This window comes from Chiloscyllium plagiosum, unplaced genomic scaffold (assembly GCF_037043375.1).
Source record: "Chiloscyllium plagiosum isolate Xiang-an unplaced genomic scaffold, Cpla_swu_hap1 HiC_scaffold_21, whole genome shotgun sequence".
Classification (NCBI taxonomy): domain Eukaryota; kingdom Metazoa; phylum Chordata; class Chondrichthyes; order Orectolobiformes; family Hemiscylliidae; genus Chiloscyllium; species Chiloscyllium plagiosum.
The window spans coordinates 2,484,465-2,497,361 of record NW_028270159.1 but is presented as its reverse complement, the minus strand read 5'-3'; the positions used below and the strand labels follow the sequence as shown (position 1 = coordinate 2,497,361).

Genomic DNA, 12,897 nt, shown 5'->3' with positions numbered 1-12,897 from the left:
TGCAGCGCTCCCTCAGCACTCACCCTCCGATAGTGCGGCACTCCCTCAGCACTGACCCTCCGACAGTGCGGCACTCCCTCAGCACTGACCCTCCGACAGTGCGGCACTCCCTCAGCACTGATCCTCCGACAGTGCCCACTCCCTCAGTGCTGACCCTCTGACAGTGCCCACTCCCTCAGCACTGACCCTCCAACAGTGCCCACTCCCTCAGCATTGACCCTGTGACAGCGCCCACTCCCTCAGCACTGACCCTCCAACAGTGCAGCGCTCCCTCAGCACTTCCCCTCCGATAATGCGGCGCTCCCTCAGATCTGACCATCTGACAGTGCGGCACTCCCTCAGCACTGACCCTCCGACAGTGCGGCATTCCCTCAGCACTGATACTGCGACAGTGCCCGCTCCCTCAGCACTGACCCTCCGACAGTGCCCACTCCCTCAGCACTGACCCTCCGACAGTGCGGCACTCCCTCAAAACTGACCCTCCGACAGTGCGGCACTCCCTCAGCACTGATCCTACGACAGTGCCCACTTGCTCAGCGCTGACCCTCTGACAGTGCCCACTCCCTCAGCACTGACCCGCCGACAGTGCCCGCTCCCTCAAAACTGACCCTCCGACAGTGCCCACTCCCTCAGCACTGATCCTCCGACAGTGCCCACTCCCTCAGCACTGACCCTCCGACAGTGCAGCACTCCCTCAGCACTGACCCTCCGACAGTGCAGCATCCCTCAACGCTGACCCTCCGACAGTGTGGCACACCCTCCGCACTGACACTCCAACAGTACCCACTCCCTCAGCACTGACCCTTCGACAGTGCGGCGCTCGCTCAGCACTGACCGTCCGACAGTGCGGCATTCCCTCAGCACTGACCGTCCGACAGTGCGGCATTCCGTCAGAATTGACCCTCCGACAGTGCGGCACTCCCTCAGCACTGACCCTCCGACAGTGCGGCACTCCCTCAGAATTGACCCTCCAACAGTGCGGCACTCCCTCAGCACTGACACTGCGACAGTGCGCCACTCCCTCAGCACTGACCCTCCGACAGTGCCCGCTCCCTCAGCACTGACCCTCCGACAGTGCCCACGCCCTCAGCACTGACCCTCCGACAGTGCAGCACTCCCTCAGCACGGACCCTCCGACAGTGCGGCACTCCCTCAACGCTGACCCTCCGACAGTGCGGCACACCCTCCGCACTGACCCTTCGACAGTGCAGCACTCCCTCAGCACTGACCCTCCAACAGTACCCACTCCCTCAGCACTGACCCTTCGACAGTGCGGCGCTCCCTCAGCACTGACCCTCCGACAGTGCGGCACTCCCTCAGCACTGAACCTGTGACAGTGCCCACTCCCACAGCACTGACCCTCCTACAGTGCGGCACTCCCTCAAAACTGACCCTCTGACAGTGCGGCACTCACTCTGTACTGACCCTCCATATATGTGGGACTCCCTCAGCGCTGACCCTCCGACAGTGCCCGCTCCCTCAGCACTGACGCTCCGACAATGCCCACTCCCTCTGCACTGACCCTCCAACAGTGCCCACTCCCTCAGCACTGACCCTTCGACAGTGCCCACTCCCTCAGCACTGACCCTCCGACAGTGCCCACTCCCTCAGCACTGAACCTGTGACAGTGCCCACTCCCACAGCACTGACCCTCCTACAGTGCGGCACTCCCTCAAAACTGACCCTCCGACAGTGCCCACTCGCTCTGCACTGACCCTCCATATGTGTGGGACTCCCTCAGCGCTGACCCTCCGACAGTGCCCACTCCCTCAGCACTGACCCTCCAACAGTGCCCACTCCCTCTGCACTGACCCTCCAACAGTGCCCACTCCCTCAGCATTGACCCTGTGACAGTGCCCACTCCCTCAGCACTGACCCTCCAACAGGGTGGCACTCCCTCAGCACTCACCCTCCGATAGTGCGGCGCTCCCTCAGATCTGACCCTCCGACAGTGCGGCACTCCCTCAGCACTGACCCTCCGACAGTGCGGCACTCCCTCAGCACTGACCCTCCGACAGTGCAGCGCTCCCTCAGCACTCACCCTCCGATAGTGCGGCACTCCCTCAGCACTGACCCTCCGACATTGCGGCACTCCCTCAGCACTGACCCTCCGACAGTGCAGCGCTCCCTCAGCACTCACCCTCCGATAGTGCGGCACTCCCTCAGCACTGACCCTCCGACAGTGCGGCACTCCCTCAAAACTGACCCTCCGATAGTGCCCACTCCCTCAGCACTGACCCTCTGTAAGTGCAGTACGCCCTCAGAACTGAGCCTCTGACAGTGCCCGCTCCCTCAGCACTGACCCTCCGACAGTGCGGCACTCCCTCAGCACTGACCCTCCGACAGTGCGGCACTCCCTCAGCACTGACCCTTCCGACAGTGCGGCACTCCCTCAGCACTGACCCTCCGACAGTGCCCACTCCCTCAGCACTGACCCTCCGACAGTGCGGCACTCCCTCAGCACTGACCCTCCGACAGTGCAGCACTCTCTCAGCGCTGACCCTCCGACAGTGCCCACTCCCTCAGCACTGACCCTCCAACAGTGCCCACTCCCTCTGCACTGACCCTCCAACAGTGCCCACTCCCTCAGCATTGACCCTGTGACAGTGCCCACTCCCTCAGCACTGACCCTCCAACAGGGTGGCACTCCCTCAGCACTCTCCCTCCGATAGTGCGGCGCTCCCTCAGATCTGATCCTCCGACAGTGCGGCACTCCCTCAGCACTGACCCTCCGACAGTGCGGCACTCCCTCAGCACTGACCCTCCGACAGTGCAGCGCTCCCTCAGCACTCACCCTCCGATAGTGCGGCACTCCCTCAGCACTGACCCTCCGACATTGCGGCACTCCCTCAGCACTGACCCTCCGACAGTGCAGCGCTCCCTCAGCACTCACCCTCCGATAGTGCGGCACTCCCTCAGCACTGACCCTCCGACAGTGCGGCACTCCCTCAGCACTGACCCTCCGACAGTGCGGCATTCCCTCAGCACTGACCCTCCGACAGTGCCCGCTCCCTCAGCACTGACCCTCCGACAGTGCGGCACTCCCTCAAAACTGACCCTCCGACAGTGCGGCACTCCCTCAGCACTGATCCTCCGACAGTGCCCACTCCCTCAGTGCTGACCCTCTGACAGTGCCCACTCCCTCAGCACTGACTCTCCGACAGTGGCCGCTCCCTCAGCACTGACCCTCCGACAGTGCGGCACTCCCTCAGCACTGACACTGCGACAGTGCCCACTCCCTCAGCGCTGACCCTCCGACTGTGCCCACTCCCTCAGCACTGAGCCTCTGACAGTGCGGTACTCCCTCAACGCTGACCCTCTGACAGTGCGGCACTCCCTCAGCACTGACCCTCCGACATTGCGGCACTCCCTCAGCACTGACCCTCTGACAGTGCGGCACTCCCTCAGCACTGACCCTCTGTAAGTGCAGTACGCCCTCAGAACTGAGCCTCTGACAGTGCCCGCTCCCTCAGCACTGACCCTCCGACAGTGCGGCACTCCCTCAGCACTGACCCTCCGACAGTGCGGCACTCCCTCAGCACTGACCCTTCCGACAGTGCGGCACTCCCTCAGCACTGACCCTCCGACAGTGCCCACTCCCTCAGCACTGACCCTCCGACAGTGCGGCACTCCCTCAGCACTGACCCTCCGACAGTGCGGCACTCCCTCAGCACTGACCCTCCGACAGTGCAGCACTCCCTCAACGCTGACCCTCCGATAGTGCCCACTCCCTCAGCACTGACCCTCCGACAGTGCGGCGCTCCCTCAGCACTGACCAATTGACAGTGCGGTGCTCCCTCAGCACTGACCGTCCGACAGTGCGGCACTCCCTCAGCACTGACCCTCCGACAGTGTGGCACTCCCTCAGCACTGTCCCTCCGAAAGAGCGGAATTCCCTCAGCACTGACACTGCGACAGTGCCCGCTCCCTCAGCACTGACCCTCCGACAGTGCCCACTCGCTCTGCACTGACCCTCCAACAGTGCCCACTCCCTCAGCATTGACCCTGTGACAGCGCCCACTCCCTCAGCACTGACCCTCCAACAGTGCAGCGCTCCCTCAGCACTCACCCTCCGATAGTGCGGCGCTCCCTCAGATCTGACCCTCCGACAGTGCGGCACTCCCTGAGCACTGACCCTCCGACAGTGCGGCACTCCCTCAGCACTGACCCTCCGACAGTGCCCACTCGCTCTGCACTGACCCTCCAACAGTGCCCACTCCCTCAGCATTGACCCTGTGACAGCGCCCACTCCCTCAGCACTGACCCTCCAACAGTGCAGCGCTCCCTCAGCACTCACCCTCCGATAGTGCGGCGCTCCCTCAGATCTGACCCTCCGACAGTGCGGCACTCCCTCAGCACTGACCCTCCGACAGTGCGGCACTCCCTCAGCACTGACCCTCCGACAGTGCAGCGCTCCCTCAGCACTCACCCTCCGATAGTGCGGCACTCCCTCAGCACTGACCCTCCGACAGTGCGGCACTCCCTCAGCACTGACCCTCCGACAGTGCGGCACTCCCTCAGCACTGACCCTCCGACAGTGCAGCGCTCCCTCAGCACTCACCCTCCGATAGTGCCCACTCCCTCAGCACTGACCCTCCGACAGTGCGGCACTCCCTCAGCACTGACCCTCCGACAGTGCAGCGCTCCCTCAGCACTCACCCTCCGATAGTGCGGCACTCCCTCAGCACTGACCCTCCGACAGTGCGGCACTCCCTCAGCACTGACCCTCCGACAGTGCGGCGCTCCCTCAGCACTGACACTGCGACAGTGCCCACTCCCTCAGCGCTGACCCTCCGACTGTGCCCACTCCCTCAGCACTGAGCCTCTGACAGTGCGGTACTCCCTCAGCGCTGACCCTCTGACAGTGCGGCACTCCCTCAGCACTGACCCTCTGACAGTGCGGCACTCCCTCAGCACTGACCCTCTGAAAGAGCAGAATTCCCTCAGCACTGACACTGCGACAGTGCCCGCTCCCTCAGCACTGACCCTCCGACAGTGCGGCACTTCCTCAAAAGTGACCCTCCGACAGTGCCCACTCCCTCAGCATGACCCTCCGACTGTGCCCACTCCCTCAGCACTGACCCTCCGACAGTGCCCACTCTCTCAGCACTGACCCTCCGACAGTGCCCACTCCCTCAGCACTGACTCTCCAACAGTGCCCACTCCCTCAGCACTGACCCTCCAACAGTGCGGCACTCCCTCAGCACTGACCCTCCGACAGTGCGGCACTTCCTCAAAAGTGACCCTCCGACAGTGCCAACTCCCTCAGCACTGACCCTCCGACAGTGCCCACTCTCTCAGCACTGACCCTCCGACAGTGCCCACTCCCTCTGCACTGACCCTCCAACAGTGCCCACTCCCTCAGCATTGACCCTGTGTCAGCGCCCACTCCCTCAGCACTGACCCTCCAACAGTGCAGCGCTCCCTCAGCACTTCCCCTCCAATAATGCGGCGCTCCCTCAGATCTGACCATCCGATAGTGCGGCACTCCCTCAGCACTGACACTGCGACAGTGCGCCACTCCCTCAGCACTGACTCTCTGACAGTGCGCCACTCCCTCAGCACTGACCCTCCGACAGTGCCCGCTCCCTCAGCACTGACCCTCCGACAGTGCCCACGCCCTCAGCACTGACCCTCCGACAGTGCAGCACTCCCTCAGCATGGACCCTCCGACAGTGCGGCACTCCCTCAACGCTGACCCTCCGACAGTGCGGCACACCCTCCGCACTGACCCTTCGACAGTGCAGCACTCCCTCAGCACTGACCCTCCGACAGTGCCCACTCCCTCAGCACTGACCCTCCAACAGTACCCACTCCCTCAGCACTGACCCTCCGACAGTGCCCACTCCCTCAGCACTGACCCTCCGACAGTGGCCGCTCCCTCAGCACTGACCCTCCGACAGTGCGGCGCTCCCTCAGCACTGACACTGCGACAGTGCCCACTCCCTCAGCGCTGACCCTCCGACTGTGCCCACTCCCTCAGCACTGAGCCTCTGACAGTGCGGTACTCCCTCAGCGCTGACCCTCTGACAGTGCGGCACTCCCTCAGCACTGACCCTCCGACATTGCGGCACTCCCTCAGCACTGACCCTCTGACAGTGCGGCACTCCCTCAGCACTGACCCTCTGTAAGTGCAGTACGCCCTCAGAACTGAGCCTCTGACAGTGCCCGCTCCCTCAGCACTGACCCTCCGACAGTGCGGCACTCCCTCAGCACTGACCCTCCGACAGTGCGGCACTCCCTCAGCACTGACCCTTCCGACAGTGCGGCACTCCCTCAGCACTGACCCTCCGACAGTGCCCACTCCCTCAGCACTGACCCTCCGACAGTGCGGCACTCCCTCAGCACTGACCCTCCGACAGTGCAGCACTCCCTCAACGCTGACCCTCCGACAGTGCGGCACACCATCCGCACTGACACTCCAACAGTACCCACTCCCTCAGCACTGACCCTCCGACATTGCGGCACTCCCTCAGCACTGACCCTCCGACAGTGCAGCGCTCCCTCAGCACTCACCCTCCGATAGTGTGGCACTCCCTCAGCACTGACCCTCCGACAGTGCGGCATTCCCTCAGCACTGACCCTCCGACAGTGCCCGCTCCCTCAGCACTGACCCTCCGACAGTGCGGCACTCCCTCAAAACTGACCCTCCGACAGTGCGGCACTCCCTCAGCACTCATCCTCCGACAGTGCCCACTCCCTCAGTGCTGACCCTCTGACAGTGCCCACTCCCTCAGCACTGACCCTCCGACAGTGGCCGCTCCCTCAGCACTGACCCTCCGACAGTGCGGCGCTCCCTCAGCACTGACACTGCGACAGTGCCACTCCCTCAGCGCTGACCCTCCGACTGTGCCCACTCCCTCAGCACTGAGCCTCTGACAGTGCGGTACTCCCTCAGCGCTGACCCTCTGACAGTGCGGCACTCCCTCAGCACTGACCAATTGACAGTGCGGCGCTCCCTCAGCACTGACCAATTGACAGTGCGGTGCTCCCTCAGCACTGACCCTCTGAAAGAGCAGAATTCCCTCAGCACTGACCCTCCGACAGTGCGGCACTTCCTCAAAAGTGACCCTCCGACAGTGCCCACTCCCTCAGCATGACCCTCCGACTGTGCCCATTCCCTCAGCACTGACCCTCCGACAGTGCCCACTCTCTCAGCACTGACCCTCCGACAGTGCCCACTCCCTCTGCACTGACTCTCCAACAGTGCCCACTCCCTCAGCACTGACCCTCCAACAGTGCGGCACTCCCTCAGCACTGACCCTCCGACAGTGCGGCACTTCCTCAAAAGAGACCCTCCGACAGTGCCCACTCCCTCAGCACTGACCCTCCGACAGTGCCCACTCTCTCAGCACTGACCCTCCGACAGTGCCCACTCCCTCTGCACTGACCCTCCAACAGTGCCCACTCCCTCAGCATTGACCCTGTGTCAGCGCCCACTCCCTCAGCTCTGACCCTCCAACAGTGCAGCGCTCCCTCAGCACTTCCCCTCCAATAATACGGCGCTCCCTCAGATGTGACCATCCGATAGTGCGGCACTCCCTCAGCACTGACCCTCCGACAGTGCGGCATTCCCTCAGCACTGACACTGCGACAGTGCCCGCTCCCTCAGCACTGACCCTCCGACAGTGCGGCAATCCCTCAAAACCGAGCCTCCGACAGTGCGGCACTCCCTCAGCACTCATCCTCCGACAGTGCCCACTCCCTCAGCGCTGACCCTCTGACAGTGCCCACTCCCTCAGCACTGACCCTCCGACAGTGCCCGCTCCCTCAAAACTGACCCTCCGACAGTGCAGCACTCCCTCAGCAGTGACCCTCCGACAGTGCAGCACTCCCTCAGCAGTGACCCTCCGACAGTGCGGCACTCCCTCAGCACTGATCCTCCGACAGTGCCCACTCCCTCAGCACTGACCCTCCGACAGTGTGGCACACCCTCCGCACTGACACTCCAACAGTACCCACTCCCTCAGCACTGAACCTGTGACAGTGCCCACTCCCATAGCACTGACCCTCCTACAGTGCGGCACTCCCTCAAAACTGACCCTCTGACAGTGCGGCACTCACTCTGTACTGACCCTCCATATATGTGGGACTCCCTCAGCGCTGACCCTCCGACAGTGCCCGCTCCCTCAGCACTGACGCTCCGACAATGCCCACTCCCTCTGCACTGACCCTCCAACAGTGCCCACTCCCTCAGCACTGACCCTTCGACAGTGCCCACTCCCTCAGCACTGACCCTCCGACAGTGCCCACTCCCTCAGCACTGAACCTGTGACAGTGCCCACTCCCACAGCACTGACCCTCCTACAGTGCGGCACTCCCTCAAAACTGACCCTCCGACAGTGCCCACTCGCTCTGCACTGACCCTCCATATGTGTGGGACTCCCTCAGCGCTGACCCTCCGACAGTGCCCACTCCCTCAGCACTGACCCTCCAACAGTGCCCACTCCCTCTGCACTGACCCTCCAACAGTGCCCACTCCCTCAGCATTGACCCTGTGACAGTGCCCACTCCCTCTGCACTGACCCTCCAACAGTGCCCACTCCCTCAGCATTGACCCTGTGTCAGCGCCCACTCCCTCAGCACTGACCCTCCAACAGTGCAGCGCTCCCTCAGCACTTCCCCTCCAATAATGCGGCGCTCCCTCAGATCTGACCATCCGATAGTGCGGCACTCCCTCAGCACTGACACTGCGACAGTGCGCCACTCCCTCAGCACTGACTCTCTGACAGTGCGCCACTCCCTCAGCACTGACCCTCCGACAGTGCCCGCTCCCTCAGCACTGACCCTCCGACAGTGCCCACGCCCTCAGCACTGACCCTCCGACAGTGCAGCACTCCCTCAGCATGGACCCTCCGACAGTGCGGCACTCCCTCAACGCTGACCCTCCGACAGTGCGGCACACCCTCCGCACTGACCCTTCGACAGTGCAGCACTCCCTCAGCACTGACCCTCCGACAGTGCCCACTCCCTCAGCACTGACCCTCCAACAGTACCCACTCCCTCAGCACTGACCCTCCGACAGTGCCCACTCCCTCAGCACTGACCCTCCGACAGTGGCCGCTCCCTCAGCACTGACCCTCCGACAGTGCGGCGCTCCCTCAGCACTGACACTGCGACAGTGCCCACTCCCTCAGCGCTGACCCTCCGACTGTGCCCACTCCCTCAGCACTGAGCCTCTGACAGTGCGGTACTCCCTCAGCGCTGACCCTCTGACAGTGCGGCACTCCCTCAGCACTGACCCTCCGACATTGCGGCACTCCCTCAGCACTGACCCTCTGACAGTGCGGCACTCCCTCAGCACTGACCCTCTGTAAGTGCAGTACGCCCTCAGAACTGAGCCTCTGACAGTGCCCGCTCCCTCAGCACTGACCCTCCGACAGTGCGGCACTCCCTCAGCACTGACCCTCCGACAGTGCGGCACTCCCTCAGCACTGACCCTTCCGACAGTGCGGCACTCCCTCAGCACTGACCCTCCGACAGTGCCCACTCCCTCAGCACTGACCCTCCGACAGTGCGGCACTCCCTCAGCACTGACCCTCCGACAGTGCAGCACTCCCTCAACGCTGACCCTCCGACAGTGCGGCACACCATCCGCACTGACACTCCAACAGTACCCACTCCCTCAGCACTGACCCTCCGACATTGCGGCACTCCCTCAGCACTGACCCTCCGACAGTGCAGCTCTCCCTCAGCACTCACCCTCCGATAGTGTGGCACTCCCTCAGCACTGACCCTCCGACAGTGCGGCATTCCCTCAGCACTGACCCTCCGACAGTGCCCGCTCCCTCAGCACTGACCCTCCGACAGTGCGGCACTCCCTCAAAACTGACCCTCCGACAGTGCGGCACTCCCTCAGCACTCATCCTCCGACAGTGCCCACTCCCTCAGTGCTGACCCTCTGACAGTGCCCACTCCCTCAGCACTGACCCTCCGACAGTGGCCGCTCCCTCAGCACTGACCCTCCGACAGTGCGGCGCTCCCTCAGCACTGACACTGCGACAGTGCCACTCCCTCAGCGCTGACCCTCCGACTGTGCCCACTCCCTCAGCACTGAGCCTCTGACAGTGCGGTACTCCCTCAGCGCTGACCCTCTGACAGTGCGGCACTCCCTCAGCACTGACCAATTGACAGTGCGGCGCTCCCTCAGCACTGACCAATTGACAGTGCGGTGCTCCCTCAGCACTGACCCTCTGAAAGAGCAGAATTCCCTCAGCACTGACCCTCCGACAGTGCGGCACTTCCTCAAAAGTGACCCTCCGACAGTGCCCACTCCCTTAGCATGACCCTCCGACTGTGCCCACTCCCTCAGCACTGACCCTCCGACAGTGCCCACTCTCTCAGCACTGACCCTCCGACAGTGCCCACTCCCTCTGCACTGACTCTCCAACAGTGCCCACTCCCTCAGCACTGACCCTCCAACAGTGCGGCACTCCCTCAGCACTGACCCTCCGACAGTGCGGCACTTCCTCAAAAGAGACCCTCCGACAGTGCCCACTCCCTCAGCACTGACCCTCCGACAGTGCCCACTCTCTCAGCACTGACCCTCCGACAGTGCCCACTCCCTCTGCACTGACCCTCCAACAGTGCCCACTCCCTCAGCATTGACCCTGTGTCAGCGCCCACTCCCTCAGCTCTGACCCTCCAACAGTGCAGCGCTCCCTCAGCACTTCCCCTCCAATAATACGGCGCTCCCTCAGATGTGACCATCCGATAGTGCTGCACTCCCTCAGCACTGACCCTCCGACAGTGCGGCATTCCCTCAGCACTGACACTGCGACAGTGCCCGCTCCCTCAGCACTGACCCTCCGACAGTGCGGCAATCCCTCAAAACCGAGCCTCCGACAGTGCGGCACTCCCTCAGCACTCATCCTCCGACAGTGCCCACTCCCTCAGCGCTGACCCTCTGACAGTGCCCACTCCCTCAGCACTGACCCTCCGACAGTGCCCGCTCCCTCAAAACTGACCCTCCGACAGTGCAGCACTCCCTCAGCAGTGACCCTCCGACAGTGCAGCACTCCCTCAGCAGTGACCCTCCGACAGTGCGGCACTCCCTCAGCACTGATCCTCCGACAGTGCCCACTCCCTCAGCACTGACCCTCCGACAGTGTGGCACACCCTCCGCACTGACACTCCAACAGTACCCACTCCCTCAGCACTGACCCTTGGACATTGCAGCGCTCCCTCAGCACTGACCAATTGACAGTGCGGCACTCCCTCCGCACTGACCCTGCGACAGTGCCGCACTCCCACAGCACTGACCCTGCGACAGTGCCCACTCCCTCAGCACTGACCCTCCGACAGTGCGGCACTCCCTCAAAACTGACCCTCCGACAGTGCGGCACTCGCTCAGCACTGACCCTCTGACAGTGCAGCACTTCCTCAGCACTGACCCTCCGACAGTGCCCACCCCCTCAGCACTGACCCTCCAACAGTGCGGCACTCCCTCAGCGCTGACCCTCCGACAGTGCCCACTCCCTCAGCACTGACCCTCCGACAGTGCCCACTCCCTCAGCACTGACCCTCCGACAGTGCGGCACTCCCTCCAAACTGACCCTGTGACAGTGCGGCACTCCCTTAGCACTCACCCATTGACAGTGCGGCGCTCCGTCAGCACTGACCCTCCGACAGTGCCCACTCACTCTGCACTGACCCTCCAACAGTGCCCACTCCCTCAGCATTGACCCTGTGAGAGCGCCCACTCCCTCAGCACTGACCCTCCAACAATGCGGCACTCCCTCAGCACTGACCCTCCGACAGTGCAGCGCTCCCTCAGCACTGACCCTCCGACAGTGCGGCATTCCCTCAGCCCTGACCCTCCGACAGTGCGGCACTCCCTCCGCACAGACCCTGTGACAGTGCGGCACTCCCTCCGCACAGACCCTGTGACAGTGCCCTCTCCCTCAGCACTGACCCTCCGACAGTGCGGCGCTCCCTCAGCCCTGACCCTCCGACAGTGCGGCACTCCCTCAGCACTGTCCCTCCGACAGTGCGGCACTCCCTCAGCACTGACCCTCCGACAGTGCGGCGCTCCCTCAGCCCTGACCCTCCGACCGTGCGGCACTCCCTCTGCACTGACATTCCGACAGTGCGGTGCTCCCTCAGCCCTGACCCTCCGACCGTGCGGCACTCCCTCTGCACTGACCCTCCGACAGTGCCCACTCTCTCAGCACTGACCCTCCGACAGTGCGGCACTCCCTCAGCATGGACCCTCCGACAGTGCGGCACTCCCTCAGCACTGACCCTCCGACAGTGCGGCACTCCCTCAGCACTGACCCTGTGACAGTGCCCTCTCCCTCAGTGCTGACCCTCCGACAGTGCGGCACTACCTCAGCCCTGACCCTCCGACCGTGCGGCACTCCCTCAGCACTGACCCTCCGACCGTGCGGCACTCCCTCAGCACTGACCCTCCGACAGTGCGGCACTCCCTCAGCACTGACCCTCCGACAGTGCCCTCTCCCTCAGCACTGACCCTGTGACAGTGCCCTCTCCCTCAGCACTGACCCTGTGACAGTGCCCTCTCCCTCAGCACTGACCCTGTGACAGTGCCCTCTCCCTCAGCACTGACCCTGTGACAGTGCCCTCTCCCTCAGCACTGACCCTGTGACAGTGCCCTCTCCCTCAGCACTGACCCTGTGACAGTGCCCTCTCCCTCAGCACTGACCCTCCGACAGTGCGGCACTCCCTCAGCACTGACCCTCCGACAGTGCCCTCTCCCTCAGCACTGACCCTGTGACAGTGCCCTCTCCCTCAGCACTGACCCTGTGACAGTGCCCTCTCCCTCAGCACTGACCCTGTGACAGTGCCCACTCCCTCAGCACTGACCCCCTGGTATTCCGAGAGTACTGGTTGTTCTGGTGTAATGTAACAGTTGTGTCCCTCTGCAACTTTGCGCTA

The 12,897-nt window shown here is 63.6% G+C and overlaps 1 protein-coding gene and 1 pseudogene across 1 annotated transcript in view; both read left to right on the top strand.

The window, feature by feature from the left end:
- Positions 1 to 12,897, top strand: part of sardh (sarcosine dehydrogenase) — a 229,547-nt gene that overhangs the window by 89,742 nt on the left and 126,908 nt on the right. The gene's annotated exons all lie outside the window — the stretch shown is intronic.
- LOC148146082 (uncharacterized) overlaps positions 1 to 12,897 on the top strand; it is a 59,947-nt pseudogene that overhangs the window by 46,722 nt on the left and 328 nt on the right.